The sequence below is a fragment of the Rhinolophus ferrumequinum genome, chromosome 25 (genome assembly GCF_004115265.2).
Source record: "Rhinolophus ferrumequinum isolate MPI-CBG mRhiFer1 chromosome 25, mRhiFer1_v1.p, whole genome shotgun sequence".
NCBI classification, from domain to species: Eukaryota; Metazoa; Chordata; class Mammalia; order Chiroptera; family Rhinolophidae; genus Rhinolophus; species Rhinolophus ferrumequinum.
In genome coordinates, this window is record NC_046308.1 from 28,486,772 (window position 1) to 28,510,638 (window position 23,867).

Here is a 23,867-nt window from a genome sequence, read left to right on the forward strand (position 1 = left end):
AGTAAACGGTTGAAACTGCAATTTAGAATGCAGGCAAATCGGAGGGTGGCAAAAGAGGATAAAGGGGGTCAAATATATGGTGATGGCAGGAGAATTGACTTTGGATGGTGAACACACAATGCAATACATAGATGATATATGATGGAATTGTACACTTGTAACCTATATATTTTACTAACCAATGTCACCCCAATAAATTTAAAAAAAAAAGAATGCAGGTAAATCTGATTCAGAGCCTGCCTTTTGGACTCAGCTGTAGAAGGCCATCTTCTTATTTTGACTACAGAAATTTATTGCACAAAGGAGCATTCTAGACACACTACAAATACTGCAAAACAACAGAGTCTAGATCTCGGCACTGGGAAGAAGGCGTGTGGGGACAGAGCCAGGCAAGCAATTTCCAGGCTCTCGACCTCAAAAGGTGCTGGCTCGGGTACTAGGTGGCCATCCGCTGTGACTCGTTGACCAAAAGCTGTTACTAGTTGGCCATTAACCACTAATATACCTGCCATGGCTATGCTGGCAGGTCGGTTGGTTAGCTGAGAAGCAGATGGCAACTAGCAGATCGTGAGGCTCCTGCTTCCTGTATCTCCAACCCAGCCGCCAGGGAGACTATAGTGGTATGAACCCCCTATCCATGGCTCTGTGGGTGTTCCTTTTTGTCCTTACCATATCCTGCGTTCTTATGTGGGGAGCGGGACCGTAGCCCCTACATGACACATGGTGCAGCCAGCAGGGTGTGGTGTCAGCCGAAACTCTCCAAAAGGTGGTGGAGCAACTTGTGCATATGAGCGCTCAGTCTCAGGAAGCCCAAGAGGAGTGGCGCTGGGAGCAGAAAATGCAATCTGCCTGGGAGAAATGTGACCCCTCCGTGAATTGGTGGGCGTCTCTAACCTCAGATTGGCACGCCACCCTGTTGGCCGTAGTGGGCACCACCTTCCTATGGTGGTCTGCTGCTGCCGTGGGCTCCTAGAGTTGCAGACATCTTATACCGAAGCCTCCACCCAATTGGACGCCTGGTGTGGCGAGCAGGATTCCAGCCAGGTAGGAATAGTCTCTGCCTCTGGGCAGGAAGACATGTGGTACCACAATGTGTGGTACTGGGTAGCCACTGTTCTCAGGAGTTGGACCCCTGAGAAGGGGTGGGAGGACATGGATGGCTCTCTGGCCAGCGTGGAGAGGGCCCTGCTGGTTCTGACTGAGTGGTTGCCAGAGGAGGCGAAGGGTACAGCCAGCCACGTGGGCTGGATGTTCCTCACTGCGTTGCGTCCTAACACGGAAGACACGCTTAATGAAATAGGCCAGGTACGGGATCAGCAGTCCTGGTGGGAGACGCTGGAAGCTCAGGTCCACCTGTTAGAGGAGGAGCTCCACAGTGGAGACTCTAAGGCAGAGGCAGACGAAGCGAGTGGGAGCGATGTAGCTCTTAAGTCCCATGCCCAGCCCATCGTGAAACAAAAGGTAAAGCATGAGCAACCTTTGAGTCCCGGGGGTGTTGCTTCCGGGACTCAGCAGTGGCTGAGTTTACAACCTACACCCCTTACACCCACACTGAGTTGCAGTAGCTGGGGAGGCAGTGCTGACAGTGCCCTGGAAAGCCAGTCTCGGCTTGGCTATTACATTTATGGGATGAGGGGGTATACAGCATTCTCTGCTCCCCAGGCGAGATGGCTAAGCTAACCTCCCTGGCAGTGCATCCGACTCTGCGACAAAAGTTACAGAATTGCCACAGGTTGGCCCCAGACCAGGGCAACCACACACTAAGGGAGTGGCTCACTGCTGCGATATGCACAATATGGGGACAGGCTGGTGAGCTGCCAGACACTGTGAGTAAATGGCAATTGTATACTGAACTTATTCAAATCATCAATGAAATGGGTATGAAACATGCTATGTTCAACCCTAATATGCGGGGGCCAGATGACGAGCATTTCACAACCAGCATGAGAGATCTGGTTTTGGATACTGCACCTGCAAGTGCTTTTGGATCCTTGGTTGCCATTCTTATGCCTTATGTGGGGCAGCGGATCCATGAAGTTACCTCTGCCATGGCCGCCTTGGGGGATGTTGAAAGCCAGTGGCAAGGAAAGTTAAGACTTGAGGTCCGAGAAGTCAAGACCTGGAAGCCCAAATCAAAAGTAAGGGGGCGAGGTCGCGGGCCTCAGAGAGTAACATGCACACAGATGTGGTGTGATCTTGTAGCAGTGGGGGTTGATCAGGAAAAAATATACCAATAACCCAATGCACTCTTGTTAAAACTTGGAAACAGCTGTGTCTGGAAAAGCAATTCCGGTGAAGCCTAGAGGAGAAGTCCAGGAAATCACGACCTGTGTCCCTCCAGGATTTCATGCAGCCGCTTGAGGCCGACTCCTTTCAGCTTGATTAGGGGCGGGGCCAAGGTACCCGGTCAGAGGGGACGAGAGGGGACCTGAGACCCCACGTGGAACTGTCCATACATTGGTCCCTGTCTAATGTGCAGAGGGTTTTAGCCGTAGCTGACACCGGCACAGACTGCAGTCTTGTTTATGGGAACCCAGAACTGTTCCCCGGATCAGCAATCTGCATTGATGGCTACGGGGGAAAGACTGTGACTGTGAAAGCCGTTTCCTTACCACAGGGTATAGGAAGGCTTCCCTTCCCTGAACCTAAACAGTATATGTTTCCCCTGTCCCGGAATATATTGTAGGGGTGGACGTTCTACATGGCCTCAGCTTACAGACGTCAGTGGGAGAGTTCCATCTCTGGATACAGGTGGTGAAAGTGGTGACACGCCGGCATGCTCACCACCCTCCTCAAGTGTTGCCGCAGCCCCGGTGCGTGGTTACAGTGCGACAGTACCACCTGCCAGGAGGACAGGAGGAGATTGGTCGTACAGTTTTGGAATTGGAGAAGACACATATTGTGAGGCCGACGCACAGTCCCTTTAACTCCCCAGTATGGCCTGTCAAGAAGCCAGATGGGACCTGGCGAATGACTGTGGACTATAGGGAGTTAAATAAGGTGACGCCACCTTTGCACACTGCAGTGCCTTTAACTCACGATTTGATGGATCGTCTGACTGTCCGCCTGGGAACATATCACTATGTAGTGGACTTGTCGAATGCTTTTTTCTCCATTGACATTGCACCTAAGTGTCAAGAGCAGTTTGCTTTTACTTGGGACGGTGGCAATGAACTTTTCAAGTCCTTCCACAAGGATACTTGTATAGCCCCACTGTTTGCCATGGACTCATAGCCCAGGACTTGGCACAGTGGGATCACCCGTCCTCTGTGATCTTGTTTCACTATGTTGATGACATATTACTAACTTCTGATTCTTTTTCAGATTTAGAATAAGCAGCTTCCTCTCTTCTCTGCCACCTGAAGTCACGTGGCTGGGCAGTGAAGGAGGAAAAGGTCCAAGGTCCTGACTTATCTATCAAGTTTTTGGATGTTGTGTGGTCAGGTAAGACAAAGGTCTTATCTGAGTGATTATTGATAAAATACAAGCATTTCTCAAGCCGACCAAGGTCTCCCAACTGCAGATGTATTTGGGTCTGCTAGGGTATTGGTAGGTGTTTGTATCACGTTTAGCACAAATGGCAAGGCACTTGTATAACATGATAAAAAGGGGGCCTCATGGGATTGGACAGAGGCTATAGAGCAAGACTTTGTTGCCACAAAACAGGCAGTGCAGCAGGCACAGGCTCTGCAAGTAGTAGACTCTGGTCGCCTGTTTGAACTTGATGTTCACATAACCCAAGAGGGATACGGTTGAGGCCTCTGGCAACGGCAGGAGCGTCTCCGGTTGCCAGTGGGATTTTGGTCCCAATGTGGAAAGGAGCGGAAGTCTGCTACTCTCTAATAGAGAAACAACTGGCTGCTATGTACGCAGCCCTAGTGGCAACAGAAGCCATCACAGGGAACGGCACAGGTGTTGGTTCAAACAACCTATTCCATCCAGGGGTGGGTCTGTATGTGGATCCAGGGACCCAAAATGGGGGTGGCACAGACCACCACTCTCGCCAAATGGGGTGCCTACTTGGAGCAACGTAGTACCCTTAGTTCAAGCCCTTTGAGCACAGAGCTACAACAGGTCCTGGTGCCTGTGGAGCTTGTAGCCCAGGCTGAGCCAAGGGCTCTGCCTAGAGAGGAGGACTTGGAGCCCTCACCCTACAAAGAAGGACAGCCCCCAGTACCTAAAGATGCCTGGTATACTGATGGCTCTAGCTGGGAGCTGCAGCTGTTTGGACAGCTATTGGTGTGCAGCCCAAAGCAGACACCATTTAGTTTGATACTGGGACGGGCCAGAGTAGCCAGTGGGCTGAGCTACGGGCTGTGTGGATGATAATCAGCTATGAGCCCCGGCCCCTAGTTATTTGTACTGACAGCTGGGCAGTGTTCCGGGGCCTAACGTTGTGGCTTCCCACGTGGAAACACCAAACTTGTTGGTAGGACACCGTCCACTGTGGGGTCAAGCCATGTGGCAGGAGCTCTGGGACCTAGGGCAGGGAAAGGAGGTGACCCTAATGCGTGGGTCAAAAGCCCCCACTGTCGGTGGTTGGGCCTGATAGCCCCATGGGGCACTGATTTGACCCACGATTTGCAAGTGATGCCAGGGATAGTTGCTGAGTAGCCACCGCAAGTGACTGTGGTATAAGGAAGTCCCGATGTCAGGCTGATTTTGCGGGGAACCTATGCTCTCTTGCTATGGCCTATTATGGGGTCCCCTATTCTGTTACACGTTAAAACTATGCAAGGCACCCCAGGCACTGCCATAAACGTCTGGTACCACAAACCGGGAAAGGTCGGTGACAGCGACCCTCCTTTCCCAGGACAAAAAGCTAGCATGTATCCTCCCAGATGGAAGCTATTTGCCATTGTTGGTTCTTAAGACGACTATTTATTTCTGCCCGTTGGTGCCTATAGACTAATATGACATGGGGCCCCTCGTGGAAGACGCTTGTTGTGTAGATTGTGAGGCGAGACCCTGGAGGGTAGAGTGTGGGGACAGAGCCAGGAGAGCAGTTTCCAGGCTCTCGCCTTCATATGGGAAGGTGCTGGCTTGGGTAGTAGATGGCCATCAGCTGTGACTAGTAGGCCATCAGCTATTACCGGTTGGCCATTAGCCACTAATATAACCACCGTGGCTACACTGGCGGGTTTGTTGGCAGAGAAGCAGACAGCAGACTGCAGATAGTGTGGCTTCTGTTTCCCGTATCTCCAACCCAGCCGCCAGCGAGACTACAGTGGTATGAACCCCCTAGCCATGGCTCCATTGGTGCTTCTTTTTGTCCTCACCATGTCCTGCGTTTTTATGTGGGGAGCGGGACCAGAATCCCTGCATGACAAGACCCCCTTTCCAGATGTTTTTCCTTCCTTGGATGCTCTATCTCAGCATTAGTAGTAGTTGCTGCTTCTCTATCTACTATTTCTATGCTCACTAGCACTTTCTACACCTTACTAGTCTCTTCTTACTATTACTCTAATCTCCTATCCTAATTAATATTTACTTATAGTAAACTTTCCCTGTTCAAATTGCTGGTGTTTCCTGTCTGGTGGTAGGACTAAAACTGATGCATCCCCTTACCTCACTTCTTACTTACTTGTACCTTTGTTTATTTTTCTTCAGTCATTCCTGACTCCTTGCTGTTATTCAAATACTACCCTGTTTCCCCAAAAATAAGACCTAGACAGAAAATCAGCTCTAATGTGTCCTTTGGAGCAAAAATTAATATAAAACCGGGTCTTATTTTACTATAATAAAAGACCAGGTCTTATATGATTAATATAAGACCGGGTCTTATATTAATTTTTGCTCCAAAAGACGCATTAGAGCTGATTGTCCGGAGGTCTTATTTTCAGGGAAACACGGTATATCTATGCCCCCACCTCAGAGCTTTTCTACTTGCCCTTCCCTCAGCCTGGAAAATTCTTCCCACAGATATGCACATAGCTTTCTCTCTTACATTCTGAGCTCTTGCATAAATGTCATTATCTCGGTGATGACTCCTTGGATCCCTGAAATTGCACCATCCCTTCCCTACCTTCTCTCCCTTTTTGTTTTTTTTTCTCCAAAACACTTTCATCATCTGGAATACTGTATGTGTCACTCATTTGTGTTGTTTGTTATGTACTTCCCCCCCTAGAATATAAGCTTCCTGAGGAATTTTTGACTGTTTTGTTAACAGCAATCTCTTTGGTGCCTAGCACAGCAGGTGACACACAGTAAGCCCTAAATACAGAGGGTGCCAAAAAATATATATACACATTTTAAGAAAAGAAAAAACTGTATTAATATTGTCATGCAATGAATGACAATAGCATTCATTTGATTAATGCCATCTTTTGAGTGAACATCATACAACACATTGCTACAGTAATTGAATTCAACTTCAAAAAGTAATATATAGATAAAGTCTCTTAAAATGTATATATTTTTTGGCACCCCTGGCAGTTATTTTTTTGTTGAATGACTTGACTGTCTATAAGGCAGAAGTAAATCAGTTGTACAAGTAAAGCACGGCTATTTTTGATACTGCTAATAGAGAAAAATTTCCCCTGAACCTATAGGTTCTCATAGAGAACATGCTTTATTACCTATTGAAAGATATCTTTAGCAATATTTCAGTAAGCACAGCAAGTAATTTCATGATATATTCTAATAACATCTCAGAAATAAATTATGGACATAATACAAGTATTACCCAGTAAACACCATTGAAAATATCACACTAAATTTAAAAAGATAATGGCACTTATATAAATTATTAATAATATCCTTTGCAACTTTGAAAGTCCCTTCTGTAAATATGCAATAAAACATTTATACATTTATTGCACTTTATTTCAGTAACGTGCACAATAAAATACTACTCTCTTTATCTTTTCTTTCATCAAAACATCTTATGGTTTTATGAATTTATTACCTCGAGCGTTGCTTAGTGTGTCTTCAAGTTTTTCCATAGTCCTAGACCACATAGTCACTTGCATTCAGAAATGTTTCTCAAATGCCCTCTCCAGGACATGAAATACTGCAACCTTAACTCCACCCTTTAGTAACCTTGTAACATAGCATATTGGATATATGGGAGCTTTTTCTTTCACCTACCTCAGCCCTCCTCAACCAACATTTTAAAATCATACTGAAATATACTTCTGATGATCAGTTTTATTTTCTACTGCTTCCCTTAGCTATCCCAAGGATACATTTTAAAACCCACCCCCTTCTTTCAAATAATTGCCAAAAATTATTCAGATTAGTATATACACAGACTAAAATATTTCACAGAAAAATATAGAACAGTAAATTTCCATATGCTGAGACTTTGTGTAAAAATAATTTTTACTATAGTAAGAATATGTACTATAACTACAAAATGATTTTAGATTGTGGAGAAATGATCATGACCTAGAAATATGAGAAAGCATCTTGGAGGAGGTTATAGAACATTCAACATTTTTTAAATACCAAAACATCTCAAGTTGTACATCTTATTCTTCTGACTCCCAAGATAAGAATGTCTCCAAAAATCCCAGAGAAATATCTGCTGGTTCATATGGATTCTAATATGAAAGACCAAACTGTATGCTCAATTGGAAAATATATGGACAACTTATAAGTGGATGAATACGTGATAAAATAGCATTATCTTTCAATTAAAGCAGGTACCATTTGGTATGGAATTCATAGAAAGTCAAAAAGTGACTGATGAATTTCCACAGAGTCTTCTCACTGAAATTATTTGCTTTTTCTATGTAGAGACACTGCCTGGACCTAACAGAAATGTCAACTCACCTTACATTTTCCTTTTTAAGAGATCCATTCTCTATGAGCTCAGTGTTCCCTTCTATGAAATTCATTAATCACACAGTAGTCTACCAAGTTTAGTATTTTTTCCAAGCACATGTAATTTTCATAGTAAACTTCACTAGAAGCATGAGTCATTCTTTTTGGCTTGTCAATGAAAAGTTAGACAGGAAACAAGGTGCTGATGCAGAGAAAGATGGCACAGGCAGAAAGATCTGAAGCCCAGGGTGAAGACCACCTCCAAGGTAACGCATCTCCATGATATTCCTGAATTGTACAGACATCATGTTATGTTACCACACAAGCACTGTGCCATTACTCTTTTTAATACTTTCTATCCTGCCAGCAGTTGATAGTATACGAGGACTGTTGGTTTTACACAGTAAACTTTTTTAAAAAATCACATATGTACCTCTTTCAAAAAAACATTTTTAAAAACACACATCTGCTTTGGACACTTTCTTTAAGGCTTATCTAGTGGCAAGTGGCCATATGCCTATGTGAAAACTTGTTTGAAATTCTCATACAAATGCGGGGCTAACTTTCCTGGAAAATGGCCAGTTTAAAAGAAAACTGAATTTGAAGTCGACTGGTAACATTGGAAATAAATTTCATGACAACAGATTACATATAACTAAGAGATAAGGATATAGAACACTAGTAGATGTATAGACATAGATATAGAAAATAAGAATATATATATATAACAAGACTATATGTAACTAAGAGATTCTCAAATTATATAGGAAGATTAAAGCTGGAAGAAAATGCCAAGTTTAGAAAAATAGTCCTACCAACTTTATCATCAGTGTTAAATTCTAGCAAGACATAGGAAAAAAAAAAAAGCCTATTCCTTTCAATATCATTTTCTTTGATTGATTGGATTACTGTCCACTGTAACGTGGATTTATATATATATATATATATATATATATATATATATATATATATATATCCTTTACGATGTAACTTAGCAGTACCCTTCTTCTAATAGCAAAGCATGCTGCCTCTTACTGATATGTGGAGTTGGTCAGGTGATTTGCTGTAATCAATGAGATATGAGTGTATGTGACACTAGAAGATGGCTTAAATATACTTTGACTGGGCTCTGAAGCTCCTGAAATACTGGTAGAAAAGCATCTCCAAAGTAAACACTGCTCTTCAGCCAGGGATCCACAATAGGACACATGAAGTAGACTTGAACCTCACCTGAAGCCTGCAATGGGAAACAGAATTCACTTGTTTATTACAGATCTACAGGCAAGAAAACATGTGTTTTGTTGTAAGCCCCTGAGATTTTCACTGAGTAAGTAAAATCCCAAACCTATGATTTCTTGGTCCCTAGCAATTTTCAAGTCCTTAAACTCACATCAACAGGACGTGGACTATTAAAGCAATAGGGGTGCATCCTTCCTTATATCCCTTACAGTTGGGGCCATGGTGGATATTTGACAAGGGAAATCCTTCCAGAGATCAAAACTGGGTCAAAATCATTAGCTACTAAGGAACTCCTTACAATGATAGGGCAAGAACCCTTGCTATATCTATATAACAACAACAACAACAAAGCCCTTATTATTTTAGCAAAGATTTGAGTCATATTTTTGTTACTTACAATTTGAAAGTATCTTAACATTTTAAATTATCATATATATTAATATATATTTGTGAGCTATAGTAATTGTAATAAAGGAGAAATATAAGGTAATATGAAGATGTACCTAAAATATGTTTAAGGTTTCTATGTGTGATATAGATATAGGCAGAGCAGTTAATGGATCAGAGAACCCAAATAAATACAGTGTGGCTTGAAGACAGGGAAAAATGTTTGTAGGGGTGGAATAAAATACAACCAGAGATATAAAGAGGAGCAAAAAAAGTGTTCTTTATACTGAAAGCAAAGGTATGCATAGAGTAAAATCGTATATAAAGAATTCTTTCTGGACACCCAAGTGCTGCTCATGGGTGCCCAAAACCTCTTGATCAAACCCTCCCCAACAATAACAAAAAAATTCTTCAAAGACAAATAAATAGTTAATCGATAATGACTCAACCCAGATAATAATAAAGTCATCACGTCTAATTTCATAGTCAACTTATATAAAAATAACATAAGCAATTTTTAAAGTTAGGAGAGGAGCAGCCATTTCTGCTTTGATCACTGCCATCTGGAGCAGGACTAGCAGAACAATGGGAATATAGCAGGGACTTAGTGCTATTTATCAAATGAGTAAATGAATGAATATACAGTATGACTATGGTAATAGCATTGAAATTTAGGATGTAGGGTTAATGAAAATTTCCTCTTGCTAGTTGCTTCTGAATCCCTTTTTGTCTTATGTGGCCTAGCATAATTGTTCTTTGTACTAAAAATTGTTACACCAACTAAAAGTTTTTTTTAATGTTTACACATGCGAGTATTCAAAGGTCGAGATGTTTTTGTTTTTTTTAAAAAAAGGACTTCAATTAGCATGACTCTAGACCAGAAACCTCTAAAATTAATTACATGTAATTTAATTCTCCTTCAAAACATGCTCTGCAAGTGATGGATGTAGTTGCTGGCAATTGTTTGTACTGTGTTGCTGCTGTTTATATTTTTGAATAGCAGGGAGTGGAGGAATTCTATATTTTCAGCAGGAAAAGAACAAAGGACCTAATTTGAAAATAAAATTGAGACCTCCTAAGTCTTTAGGGTGAATAGCAGCTCCAGTTGAATTCTATGAATCATCCTTTATCTTTATTTTCTCTACTATGCTGACTCCAAACAGATGATGCCTCATCATATCGCTCCACTCTCATTTCTGCGTATCACAGGCAAATTTAAAACCTTAGTGGAGGGATACCTGAAAAACTCAGGCCACAAAGGATTCTTATTTAAAAAAAAAAATAGCAAGACAAATCTTATTTAGTATGAAACAATAACCAAAAATGTATTAATGTAGTTAGGAGGTTCAGCGTTAAAGAAATAAAATCTAAACCATACAAGAAACTAAAAAAACACACACACAAAAAGAAACCCTTGCAACTTTGACTGTACACCCATGTTTGGCAGCATTATTCACAGTAGCTAAGATATGTAAACAACCTAAGTGTCTGTGGACAGATAAATGAATTAAAAAAAGTGAGTATACATACATATAATGGAATGTTATTCAGCTTTAAAAATAAGGAAATCCTGTCATTTGTGAAAACATAGACAAACTCGGGAAACATTATGTTAAGTGAAATAAGCCAGGCACAGAAAGGGAAATATTGTATAATCTCACTTAGATGTGGAAACTAAAAAAAAAAAAAAAAAAAAATATAACTCATAATGACAGAGTAGAATAGTGTAGTGGGGGGCAACAAAGAATAATGGTCCCTCACAGGGATCTAGGAAAGAAATGAGATTTCCCACCTGACTTTTTTGAGACTGTCCAGGATGTAACTCAGGAATGGGTAACCCAGGTGAAGTCTGGAAAGCTCACTGAATTGAAAAGACAGAACTGAAAGTCCAGAGCGATCAAGAAGACTGGAGTTAACAGGACAGCGTGTCAGGAGCAAGTGACACAGAGAGAAAACCCTAGAGACAAGCAGAGGATTCTCCTTGAGTATTCAGCAGAGCACTTATCAACACATGTGTGTGAGAAAACCACTTGAAGCAGGAGAAAGAAAAACCCAAAATGATTAGAGGAAATAGTAGCAGACATATATGAGGTCTGACAATTAAGGTCAAAAATTCCTCCTAGAAAAAGTGCTACATACCTCATTGTGGAATATCACTATGGTCACCTTCGAAGTCCTCCCCTTGGGAAGCTATGCACCAAGCCAGTGCTTAGTCCACCCTTCAAAGCAATTTTGGATGTCTTTTTCTGGAATGGCCTCAGAGCTTTCGTCGTATTAATCTTGATGTCCTGAATGTCATCAAAATGTCTTCCTTTCAATATTTCCTTTATCTTCAAGTAAAGAAAGAAGTCATTGGGGGCCAGATCAGGTGAGTAGGGAGGGTGTTCCAATACAGTTATTTGTTTACTGGCTAAAAACTCCCTCACAGACAGTGCCGTGTGAGCTGGTGCATTGTTGTGATGCAAGAGCCATGAATTGTTGGTGAAACGTTCAGGTCGTCTAACTTTTCACACAGCCTTTACAGCACTTCCAAATAGTAAACTCGGTTAACTTTTTGTCCAGTTGGTACAAATTCATAATGAATAATCCCTCTGATAGCAAAAAAATTTAGCAACATTGTTGCAACAAGTTCACAAACTTAATGGTCAGACCTCATACACAGTGCAGGGATATTGCCTGTTACAACCAAATAGAGGGGAATAGAATCTCATAATTTATGAGTCAGTGGGTACAGGACTCAGAAAAGTTTTACCTTACTGGTGGGAAATAATTAGGCTGAGACTAAATGCTTCTCTGATCTCATTAACAAATTTTCAAAGCAGGAAGCAAAAGGATCAAACTGCAAGTTTCTTAACTAAGTCTTAGGACAAAACCTTCTACAGAAAATAAATGAAATGTTGCAGATTAAACATAGACTGAATGAGATTAACACCTATTAAACATCAATCTTGAAGATACAGTAACTATCTAAATGAGTCACAGAAAGAAAGAAAAAATAATGATTTTTTTTTAAAGCATCAGTGAGCTCTGGAACAACTTCAAGTAGCCTAATACATGTATTTGAAATCCCTGAAAAAGGGACAAAAAGAAAATATTTGAAGAAATAATTGTCAAAACTTACACTCGTCAGAATGGCTATCATCAATAAATCAACAAACAAGTGTTGGTGAGGATGTGGAATAAAGGGAAATCTCATGCACTGTTGTTGGGATTGCAAATTGGTGCAACTGCCATGGAAAGCAGTATAGAGATTTCTCAAAAAATTAAATATAGAACTATCGTATGACCCAGCAATTCCACTTCTTTATCCAAAGCAATTCCACTTTCTTTATGCAAAGAAATCCAAAACGCTAATTCAAAAAGATATATACACCTCTGTATTCATTGCAGCACTATTTACAATAGCCAACGTAGGGAAGCAACCTAAGTGCTCATCAATAGACGATTGGATAAAGAAATTGTGGTACATTTATACAATGGATATTACTCAGCCATAAAAAAGAAGGAAATCTTACCATTTGCAACAACATAGATGGACCTAAAGTGAAATAAGTCAAACTAACTCCCTGCCGGTGTGGACTCTGAGGGTTATAGCCACGCGTTTTCAGAGTCTCCCCACCCTCTAATTTCCTCCCTCCCTCTTCTTCCCTCCATGGTTGTTGTTTGACTGAAGCAGACCCCTTGACCCATCCCAACCTTTTCCTGACCTCAGTGTCACCAGATTGGCCTCCTTTTTCTGTTTTCTCACCAGCCTCAGTGTCAGAGTAGGGGCCTTGAGGAGCAGCAGCTGAAGAGAGAAGAGAATGATGTGACCCTCAGCTCCCCAGCCCCGCTGGCTGGCTTTGGCATCACCACCACAGCAATGAAGCAGACTCCACTCACCTGGTCCGGCCACACAAAGCCTGTGGTTGATTTGGCCTTCAGGGGTATCATGCCTTATGGCTATTTCTTAATTAGTGCTTGCAAGGACTAAGGTAAGTCTAAACTAAAGCAGGGAGATACAGGAGACTGGATTGGAATATTTTGGGGTCATAAGCTTGCTATTTGGTGTGTAACGTTGAATAATGATGCCACCAAAGCAGCTGTAGATTTCACAGTCAAAGAGCGGAATGCTGTCTCAGGAGATGAGATGACTCTGGCTCATAAACACATTGTCAAGACTTGTGTGGATTTTACACAAGATAGTAATTACTTGTTAACCGAGGGACAGGAAAACCTGTTACGCATATACAACTTCAACAAACCTGCAGCAGAACCTAAGGAAATCAGTGGTCATACCTCTAGTATTAAAAAGGCTGTATGGTGCAGTGAGAATAAACAGATTCTTTTAGCTGATGATAAAACTGTCCACCTTTGGGATAATGCTATTATGACGGAAGTGAAATCTCTAAATTTTAATATTTCTGTTAGCAGTATGGAATACATTCCTTAGGGAGAGATCTTGGTAAAAACTTATGGATGATCTTTTGCTTTTCATAGTACAGTAAGTTTCGACCCAATTAAATCCTTTGATGCTCCTGCAACCAACAATTCTACATCTCTTAATCCTGAGAAAGAATATCTTGTTGCAAGTGGTAAAGATTTTGAACTTTGTAGGTATGATTATTACAATGGAAAAGAATTATAATCCTACAAAGGACATTTTGGTCCTATTCACTGTGTGAGATTTAGTCCTGATAGAGAACTCCATGCCAGTGGTTCTAAAGATGGAACATTGAGAACACTGCAAACTGTGGTAGGAAGAACATATGGCCTTTAGAAATGGGTGCTTCCTGAAGAAGATAGTGGTGAGCCGGCAAAGCCAAAGATCGGTTTTCCAGAGACAATGGGAAGAGGAGCTAGAAGAAACTGCTTCAGGAAATTCACATTCCATCTAGCTCAACTCTTGAAATGAAGACCTGAGTATCAGGCATGTGTCACAGATAGTATATAGCTTACAGACTAAAACAAGCAAGTGAAGGAAAGCATCAGTATTTCAGAGTTACTCTCTGCTTAAGACAAACATGAACAATGAATATTGAGGAATATGAATTAGGTCCAGTTCTGGCACTAACTAACTTAGTGTTACCTGTAAGTAAAAACGCAAGACTACCAGATGAAGGCAAGTGGAGTTATGCTCTTGTAGTACGATGGCGTGTTGTCTTTTTAATGAATATGTGCAAGCCAGCATCCAATTTCTCTTTATAGTTAGATTTCTTATAGCTGTTTATGTTATTAGAGAGAAAAAATATACACTGGCCTATTTTTCTGACTTTTTCCTTCAAGTAGAAAGCTAGTTTTTTGCTTTAGTTGTAGAGAAGAGAGAATACATGATAAAGTAGCTGGCTTGATTTCTCTTTCATTGTACACTTCTTCTGAACATCTAGTTCAGAAGAACTAGAAATAAATAAAGTCAGACTGAGAAAAACAAATACCTTATGATCTCACTTATATGCAGAATCTAAAGAACAAAAATAAATGAACAAATGAAACAGAAATAGACTTACAGATACAAAGAACAAACTGATGGTTGTCAGAGGGGAGGGGGTTTGAGTAGCTGGGTGAAAAAGGTGAAGGGATTAAGAAATACAAATTGGTAGTTACAAAATAGTCATGGGGATGTAAAGTACAACATAGAGAATATAGTCAATAATGTTGAAACAACTTTGTATAGTGCCAGGTGGGTACTAGACTAATTGGGAGGATTACTGCATAAATTATATAAATGTCTAACTATGCTGTACACCTGAAAGTAACATAAAATAATATTGAATGCCAACTGTAATTTTAAAAAATAATTTATTTAAGAAAATAACTTTTCCAATTTTGGTGAAAACTATAAACATACAAGTCTAAGGAGCACGGTCAACCCTAAGCACACAAAAAAAACATGTACAATACTATATGTACCAAGACAAACAATTAAATTGATCAAAATTGGTGATGATAATAAGAAAATCTTAAAAGCCACCTGAGGAAAAAGAAACAGTATTAAAAAAATTATGGTTATGGCAGATTTCTTGTCTGAAACAATGAAAGCAAGAAGACAGTGTAGCAATATCTTTTCAGTACTGAAAAAGAAAACTTTAAACCTAGAATACTATACTCAGTGAAAATAATTTTCAGAATGATATACAAAAGTGGAAATAATGCATCACCAGAAGACCAAACTATAAGAAATGTTACAGGAAATCCTTAAGGCAAATGAAAAATAAGACAATGTGGACATATATAGATATACCTCAAAAAATGTATAGTTACATATGCTAGTATATATATATATATATATATATATATATATATATATATATATACTAGCTAGTATATATTTATACTAGCATATAAATATAAATAATACCATAAGTAACTGTATATATGTAGTGTGTATATATGCGATTTTTTTAGTATGTAAAGGTCTTCAACAGATAATTGGCTGTTTACAAAAAAGAATAAATATGTACGATGAAGTTTATAATATATGTGTATATAAAATATATAAGCGTAAAAGACGGTGTAATGGTAACCCTGTATCTTCTATTTTTGAAATTTGGACCTCTGATGTAATTCAATTTGACAATGGTTTCGCTTGAGACTTTCTGATTTTTTTTTTCCTTTCTTTGCTTCCCTTTCCTCCCACTAAACCTTGATGACTCTGTTTACTGTGCGTCTACAATGCATACCAGTTTCAATGGTTCTGTTTACTTCAGACCAGTGTGCACACCTGGCCCTGTAACTTGGGGGAGGTTTTCTTGCATCTATATGGGATTCATTCCTGACTGTGGTGCGGACCAGTCTCTGGGAAGTGCCTTTTCCTGAAGTTGCACGGCCAATTTCTCCTTCCTTTGTTCTGCACCTCCTTGTGTGTCTATAAAACCTTTTGGTGATATTGAGAGATGGAGGTAGTCTTTGGCACAGGGAATCCATTGTCTTCCCTTACTGCTGGCATTTTGGAATAAAACCTGCTTTTCTTTCCACCAACCTTGCCTCTCAAGTTTTGGCTTTTGTGCAGCAAGCAGCCACACGTTTTGCATGGTAACAACAGGAAGGGAAAAGTGGAAGTGAACTACCATAATAAGGTTCGCATACTATACATGAAGTATATAATGATGCCTGAAAGTAGACTGTGATAAAGATGCATACCCAAAATGGCTAATAGATATAGTTACTACAGCAACAAAAGAGACAAAATGGAATACTAAAAAGTAGTCAATTAAAAATGAGTCAGGAAAAAAAGAAAAGGGAGAAAAGAACAGATGAACAAATAGCAAATAGTAAGATAATAGATGGAAACACAACCTTATCAATAATCAAATTAAAAGCAATGGTTTAAAAGCCCTAATTAAAAAAACAAGTTTGTCACATTGGATAAAAAGCAAAACTCAACTTTATGCTGACCACAAGAAACACACTTTAAATATAAATTCACAAATAAGTTAAAAGTAAAATGATGGAATAATATATACCATGCTAACCTTAATCAAAAGAAAGCCGTGGTAGGTGTATTAATAACAGACAAATACCTTAGAGAGCAAATTATATTACTAGGAATAAAAAAAATATCATTTTATAATATAAAATGAATCAATTCATCAAGGAGACATAATAATCCTAAATGTTTATTAACTGAAAACAAAACTTCAAAATAAATAAAGCAAAGTTGGTAGAGCTGAAAGGAGAAATTAAAAAATGCACAATTATAGTAGATTTCAACACTGTCTCTTAGTAATTAATAGAAAAACCTGAAAGTCAAAAAGAATATAAAAGACTTGAACAATGCAATGGTCCAACTTGACGTAGTTGACAATTATAGAACAATCCACGCAACAATAGTACAATAAACATTCTTCTTAAATGCATACAGAACATTTATCAAGACAGTCTACATTTAGGGCCAATAAACAAGTCTCAGTAAATTTAAAACGAATTAAGTCATAGGAATTTTGTTCTCTGATGACACTGGAATTAAAGTAGAAATCAATGACAGAAAGGTCTCTAGAAAATCTCCAAATATTCAGTAACTAAATAACATACTTCTAATTAGCACATGTGACATAGAAAAAGTTAAATGGTAAATTAGAAAATATTTTGAACTGAATGAAAATAATATTTCAAACTTTGTGGGATGCTATTAAGGCAATACTTAAGAGGAAATTTTTAACACTAAATACCTATGTTAGAAAAGAAGGTCTCAAATCAATTATGTTATCTTCCAACTTAAGAAACTAGAGAAGATCAAATTAAATAAACATAAACAGAAGAAAGGAAATAAGAAAGATCAGAACAGAAATTAATGAAACAAAGAACAGAAAAACAACATGAAAAATTAATAAAAGCTAAATCTTGTTGTGGGGAGAGAGCCAGGAGTGCAGTTTCCAGGCTCTCGCCCTCACGTGGAAAGGTGCTGGCTCAGGTAGTAAATGGCCATCAACTGTGATTGGATGGCCATCAGCTATAGCTAGTTGGCCATCAGCTGTAACCAGGGAGCCATTGGCCACTAATACAACTGTGGCTATGCTAGCAGCGGATGGGGGCTAGCAAGAAGATGGTGGCTGAGCTAGCAAGAGCGGATTACAGCTAGCAAGTGAGGTTGGTTGACAGAGCGGCGGACAGCAGGTTGCGGGTCATGTGGATCTTGCTTCTTGTGTCTCCAACCCAGCGGCCAGCAAAACTATAGTGGTATGACTCTCCTATCTATAGCTCCGTGGGTGTTCCTTTTTGTTCTCACCATGTCCTGTGTTCTTATGTGGTGAGCAGGACCAGAGACCCCACATGCCACCCTGCATGACACTGATGTTTTGAGGAAATTAATAAAATTGATATATCTCTAGCCATTTGTATTAATCATGTCTTTTTATTTTTTGTATCTCTTATGCTTTAACCTATGAGACTTTACTGACTCTGGAGAGACTGTCCTCCCAAGGCTATCCAATTCCCAGAGGTTCTTTTCTTTTTTTAATAGCTGAGTAATATTCCAGTGTGTGTGTGTGTGTGTGTGTGTGTGTGTGTGTGTATCACATCTTCTTTATCCAGGCATTTATTGATGGGCACTTGGATTGTTTCCATATCTTGGCTATTGTAAATAATGCTGCAATGAACATAGGGATGCATATATCTTTTCAAATGAATATTTTGGATTTCTTCAGATAAATACCCACAAGTGAAATTGCTGAGTCACAAGATAGTTCTACTTTCAATTATTTGAAGAAACTCCACGCTGTTTCCACAGTGACTGCACCAATTTCCAATCCCACTAACAGTGCACAAGGGTTCCTTTTCTCCACATCCTCACCAACACTTGTTTGCTGATTTATTGACTATAACCATCCGACAGGTGTATAGTATATTATTTGGTGTAGGGGTTGCCATTTCCTGCTTCTGTCTGTCTGTAATACTATAAATGGTTTTGTATTCTTTTCTTTTTTGTTTTATGTTGAATACACGCCTTCCGTATTTTGTGTAGTGCCAGTCATGTGTTAGAAAATTCTCTCAGCTTCCGTATGTTTGGAAAGGTCTTTATTCCTTCTTCATATCTAAAGGATATCTTTGCTGGATATATTCTCCTTGGCTCATAATTTCTCTTTCAGTAGTTTGAATATTTGATTCCACTCCCTCCTGGTTTGTAGAGTTTCTGCTGAAAAATCTGATGATAATCTAACAGGCTTTTCTTTGTAGGTTACCGTCTTCTTTTCCCTGGCTGCCTTGAGGATTGTTTCTTTGTCATTAATTTTTGAAAATAAAATAAAGAGGCAACCAACCAAATGGGGCTCTTGCAAACAACACCTCTGATAAGGGGCTAATATCCAAAACATGTAAGGAAATCATACAACTCAACAGCAAAAAAAAATCCAATTTAAAAATGGGCAGAGGACCTGAATAGAAATTTCAATGCCAATAAGCATATGAAAAAATGCTCAACATCACTAATCATCAGAGAAATGCAAATAAAAACCACAATGAGATATCACCTCACTCCAGTTAGAATGCTTATAATCAACAAATAATAACAAGTGTTGGAGAAGTGGTGGAGTAAAAGGAACCGTCATACACTGTTAGTGGGAATGCAGACTGGTGTAACCGCTATGGAAGGCAGTCTGGAGGTTCTTCAGAAAATTAAAAATAAAATTACCATGTGGCCCACCAATCACTCTCTTGGGTATCTACCCAGAAAATCTGAAAACATTTATCCATGAAGATATGTGTGCTCCGATGTTCATTTCAGCTTTATTTACAGTGGCCAAGACATGGAAACAACCAAAGTGGCCTTCGATAGATCATTGGATAGAGAAGATGTGGTATATATACACAATGGATTACTATTCTGTCATAAGAAAAGACAAAATAATGCCTTTTGCGATATGGGTGGATCTTGAGTTTATAATGCTAAGTGACATAAGTCAAGCAGAAAAAGTAGAGAACCATATCATTCACTGATATGTGATATATAAAACTGAAAAAAAGAAAGAAACAAGACCAACAAATGAAGAAACAAAATCTCATAGACACAGACAATAGTTTAGTGGTTACCAGAGGTTGTGGGTGGAGCGGGTGGTAGATGAGGGTCAAATATATGGCGATCAAAGGGATCAAAGGGATCAAATATATGGTGATGGAAGGAGAACTGACTCTGGGTGGTGAACACACAATGTGATAGATAGATGATGTATTACAGAATAGTACACCTGAAACCTATGTAACTTTACTAACAGTTGTCACACCAATAAACTTTAATTTAAATAAATAAATAAATAAAATAAAAAATTAAAAAAAATAAAAGTAAAATAGAAACACGAAAAGGGCATTATAATTGACCTATTTCAACCTCCCTGTTTTCCAGACATAAAGCTGACGGGTTATTCTTTAGGCACAAATTTCAGTATATTCCGCTTATCTCTTCCTACCTTAGGTATGGTTTAATGAAATGAAATCTGGACAGAGAGTCAGGAGATCATCATTTGCTGTGAGACTATGGGTAAACCATTGGTCTCATTAGGACCTTTCCTTCCTAGTTTGAAAAATGGGGGTGTTGAACTAGGTCTATTCAAATGACCATTCCAATTTCAATTAAACAAATAATTGTAATATTCAATATACACTGATAACAAACGATGAATATAAGTCACATTTGACTTCTGCAATTACAAAAGGTGCTCAAAGTGGTTACCATCAGCGTAATTTTAATACAGTTTTTTTTTCCTTTCTTAAAATGTATATACACTTTTTTGGCACACTCTATAAATCTAGTAAAGTACTTATACTCAGAATATGCTCTAAACTTAGCAATAAGGGGAAAAATAAAAATAAATAAACAAAAGAATTGAACAGACACTTCACCAAAAAGATAATACAGATCAAAATAAGCACATGGAAAGACATTGAAGACCATTAGTCACTAGGGAATTGCAAATTAAAACCCTATGAGCTATCTATCAATTTGGCAATTTCTTAAAAATTAAACATATATGCAACCATTCCACTGCAAAGTGTTTAATCAAAATAATCAAAAGCATGCATTCATACAGAGATTTGTCCACAAGTGTTTATATCAGCTTAATTTTTTTTTAATTAAAGTTTATTGGGGTGACAATTGTTAGTAAAGTTACATAGATTTCAGGTGTACAGTTCTGTATTACATCATCTATAAATCCCATTGTACACCACCCAGAGTCAGTACTCCTTCCATCACCATATATTTGATCCCCTTTACCCTCATCTCCCACCCCCCACCCCCCTTACCCTCTGGTAACCACTAAACTATTATCTGTGTCTGTGAGTTTTTGTTTCTCATTTGTCTTGTTCTTTTTCTTCTTTTTGGTTCATATACCACATATCATTGAAACCATATGGTTCTCTGCTTTTTCTGTCTGACTTATTTCGCTTAGCATTATAATCTCAAAATCCATCCATGTTGTCACAAATGTTCCTATATCATCTTTTCTTACCGCCGAATAGTATTTCATTGTGTTTATATACCACAACTTCTTTATCCATTCATCTATCGAAGGACATTTTGGTTGTTTCTATGTCTTGGCCACCGTAAATAAACCTGCAATGAACATTCGTACACATGTGTCTTTATGTATAAATGTTTTCAGATTTTTTTGGGTAGATACCCAGGAAAGGGATTGCTGGGTCATATGGTAATTCTATTCATAATTTTTTGAGGAACCTCCACACTGCCTTCCATAGCAGCTGTAACAGTCTGCATTCCCACCAACAGTGTATGAGGGTTCCTTTTTCTCCACAACCTCTCCAACACTTGTTACTATTTGTCTTGTTGATGATAGCCATTCTAACTGGGGTGAGGTGACATCTCATGGTGGCTTTTATTTGCATTTCTCTGATGATTAGTGATGTTGAGCATTTTTTCATATGTCTACTTGCCATTTGTATGTCCACTTTGGAGAAATGTCTCTTCAGGTCCTCTGCCCATTTTTCAATTGGGTTGTCTGTTTTTTTGTTGTTGAGTTGCATGAGTTCCTTGTATATTTTGGATATTAGCCCCTTATCGGAGGCACTGTTTACAAAAATCTTCTCCCATTAAGTTGGTTGCCTCTTTATTTTGTCGATTGTTTCTTTTGCTGTGCAGAAGCTTTTAAGTTTGATATACTCCCATTCATGTATTTTAGCTTTTACTTCTTTTGCCTTTGGCATCAAATTCATGAAATGCTCTTTGAACCCAAGGTCCATAAGTTTAGTACCTATGTTTTCTTCTATGCAGTTTATTGTGTCAGGTCTTATGCTTAAGTCTTTGATCCATTTTGAATTAATTTTGGTACATGGTGACGAAGCAGTCCAGTTGCATTCTTTTGCACGTGACTTTCCAATTCTGCCAGCACCATTTAGTGAAGAGGCTGTCTTTTCTCCATTGTATGTTTTTGGTTTCTTTGTCAAAAATTATTTGTCCATATTTATGTGGTTTTATTTCTGGGTTCTCAATTCTATTCCATTGGTCTATGTGTCTGTTTTTCTGCCAATACCATGATGTTTTGATTATTGTAGCCCTGTAGTACAAGCTAAAGTCAGGGAGTGTGATACCTCCAGTATTGTTCTTTTTTCTTAAGATTGCTTTGGCTATTCGGGGTCTTTGTGGTTCCAAACAAATCTGATGATTTTTTGTTCTATTTCTTTAAAAAATGCCATTGGGATTTTGATGGGGATCACATTAAATCTGTATATTGCTTTGGGTAATATGCCCATTTAACTATGTTTATTCTTCCAATACATGAGCACGGAATGTCTTTCCATTTCTTTGTGTCTTCTTCAATTAATTTTAAAAATGTCTTACAGTTTTCAGCATACAGGTTTTTCACATTCTTGGTTAACTTTATTCCTAGGTATTTTATTCTTTTTGCTGCAATTGCAAAAGGAATTGTTTTTTTTTTTTTTTTATTTCTTTTTCTGAGATTTCACTGTTAGTATATAGGCATGCAATGGACTTTTGTACGTTGATTTTGTAGCCAGCAACTTTACTGTATTCGTTGATTGTTTCTAATAGCTTTTTGGTGGAGTTTTTAGGGTTTTCTATATACAGCATCATGTCATCTGCAAAGAGTGACGATTTAACTTCTTCATTTCCAATTTGGATGCCTTTTATTTCTTTCTCTTGCCTGATTGCTCCGGCGAGGACTTCCAACACTATGTTAAAAAGCAGAGGTGACAGGGGACAGCCCTGACATGTTCCTGAACATAGAGCAAAGGGCTTCAGTTTTTCACCATTAATTATGAGATTAGCTGAGGGTTTGTCATATATGGCCTTTGTTATATTAAGGTATTTTCCTTCTATACCTATTTTATTAATTGTTTTAATCATAAATGGATGCTGTATCTTGTCAAATACTTTTTCTGCATCAATTGATATAATCATATGATTTGTATCCTTTATTTTGTTTATGTGATGTATCACATTGATGGATTTGTGTATGTTGAACCACGCTTGTACCCCTGGGATGAACAGCTCTTGGTCTTGATGAATAATCTTTTTAATGCATTGTTGCATTCGATTTGCTAGAATTTTGTTTAGGATTTTTGCATCTGTATTCATCAGAGATATTGGTCTGTAGTTTTCTTTTTTTGTGTTGTCCTTACCAGGTTTTGGTATCAGGGTAATGTTGGCCTCACAAAATGAGTTAGGGAGTACTGTCTATTCATCAATTTTTTGGAAGAGTTTGAGCAGGGTTGGTATTAGATCCTTTTTGAAGGTTTGGTAGAATTCACTAATGAAGCCATCTGGTCCAGGACTTTTGCTTTTGGGAAGGTTTTGGATGACTGATTCAATTTCCTTACTGGTGATCGGTCTGTTTAGATTTTCCAGTTCTTCATGGTTCAGCCTTGGAAGGCTATATGTTTCTAAGAACTTGTCCATTTCTCTAGGTTTTGAATTTGGTGGCATATAGTCCTTCATAGTATTCTTGGATGATCCTTTGTATTTCTGTGGTGTCTGTGATAACTTCCCCTTTTTCATTTCTGATTTTGTTTATTAGTATCTTCTCTCTTTT

The 23,867-nt window shown here is 38.9% G+C and overlaps 1 pseudogene; it reads left to right on the forward strand.

The window, feature by feature from the left end:
• The first annotated feature begins 1,248 nt into the window (after positions 1 to 1,248).
• LOC117017350 (serine-threonine kinase receptor-associated protein-like) lies at positions 1,249 to 14,270 on the forward strand (annotated as a pseudogene).
• Positions 14,271 to 23,867: the final 9,597 nt, after the last annotated feature.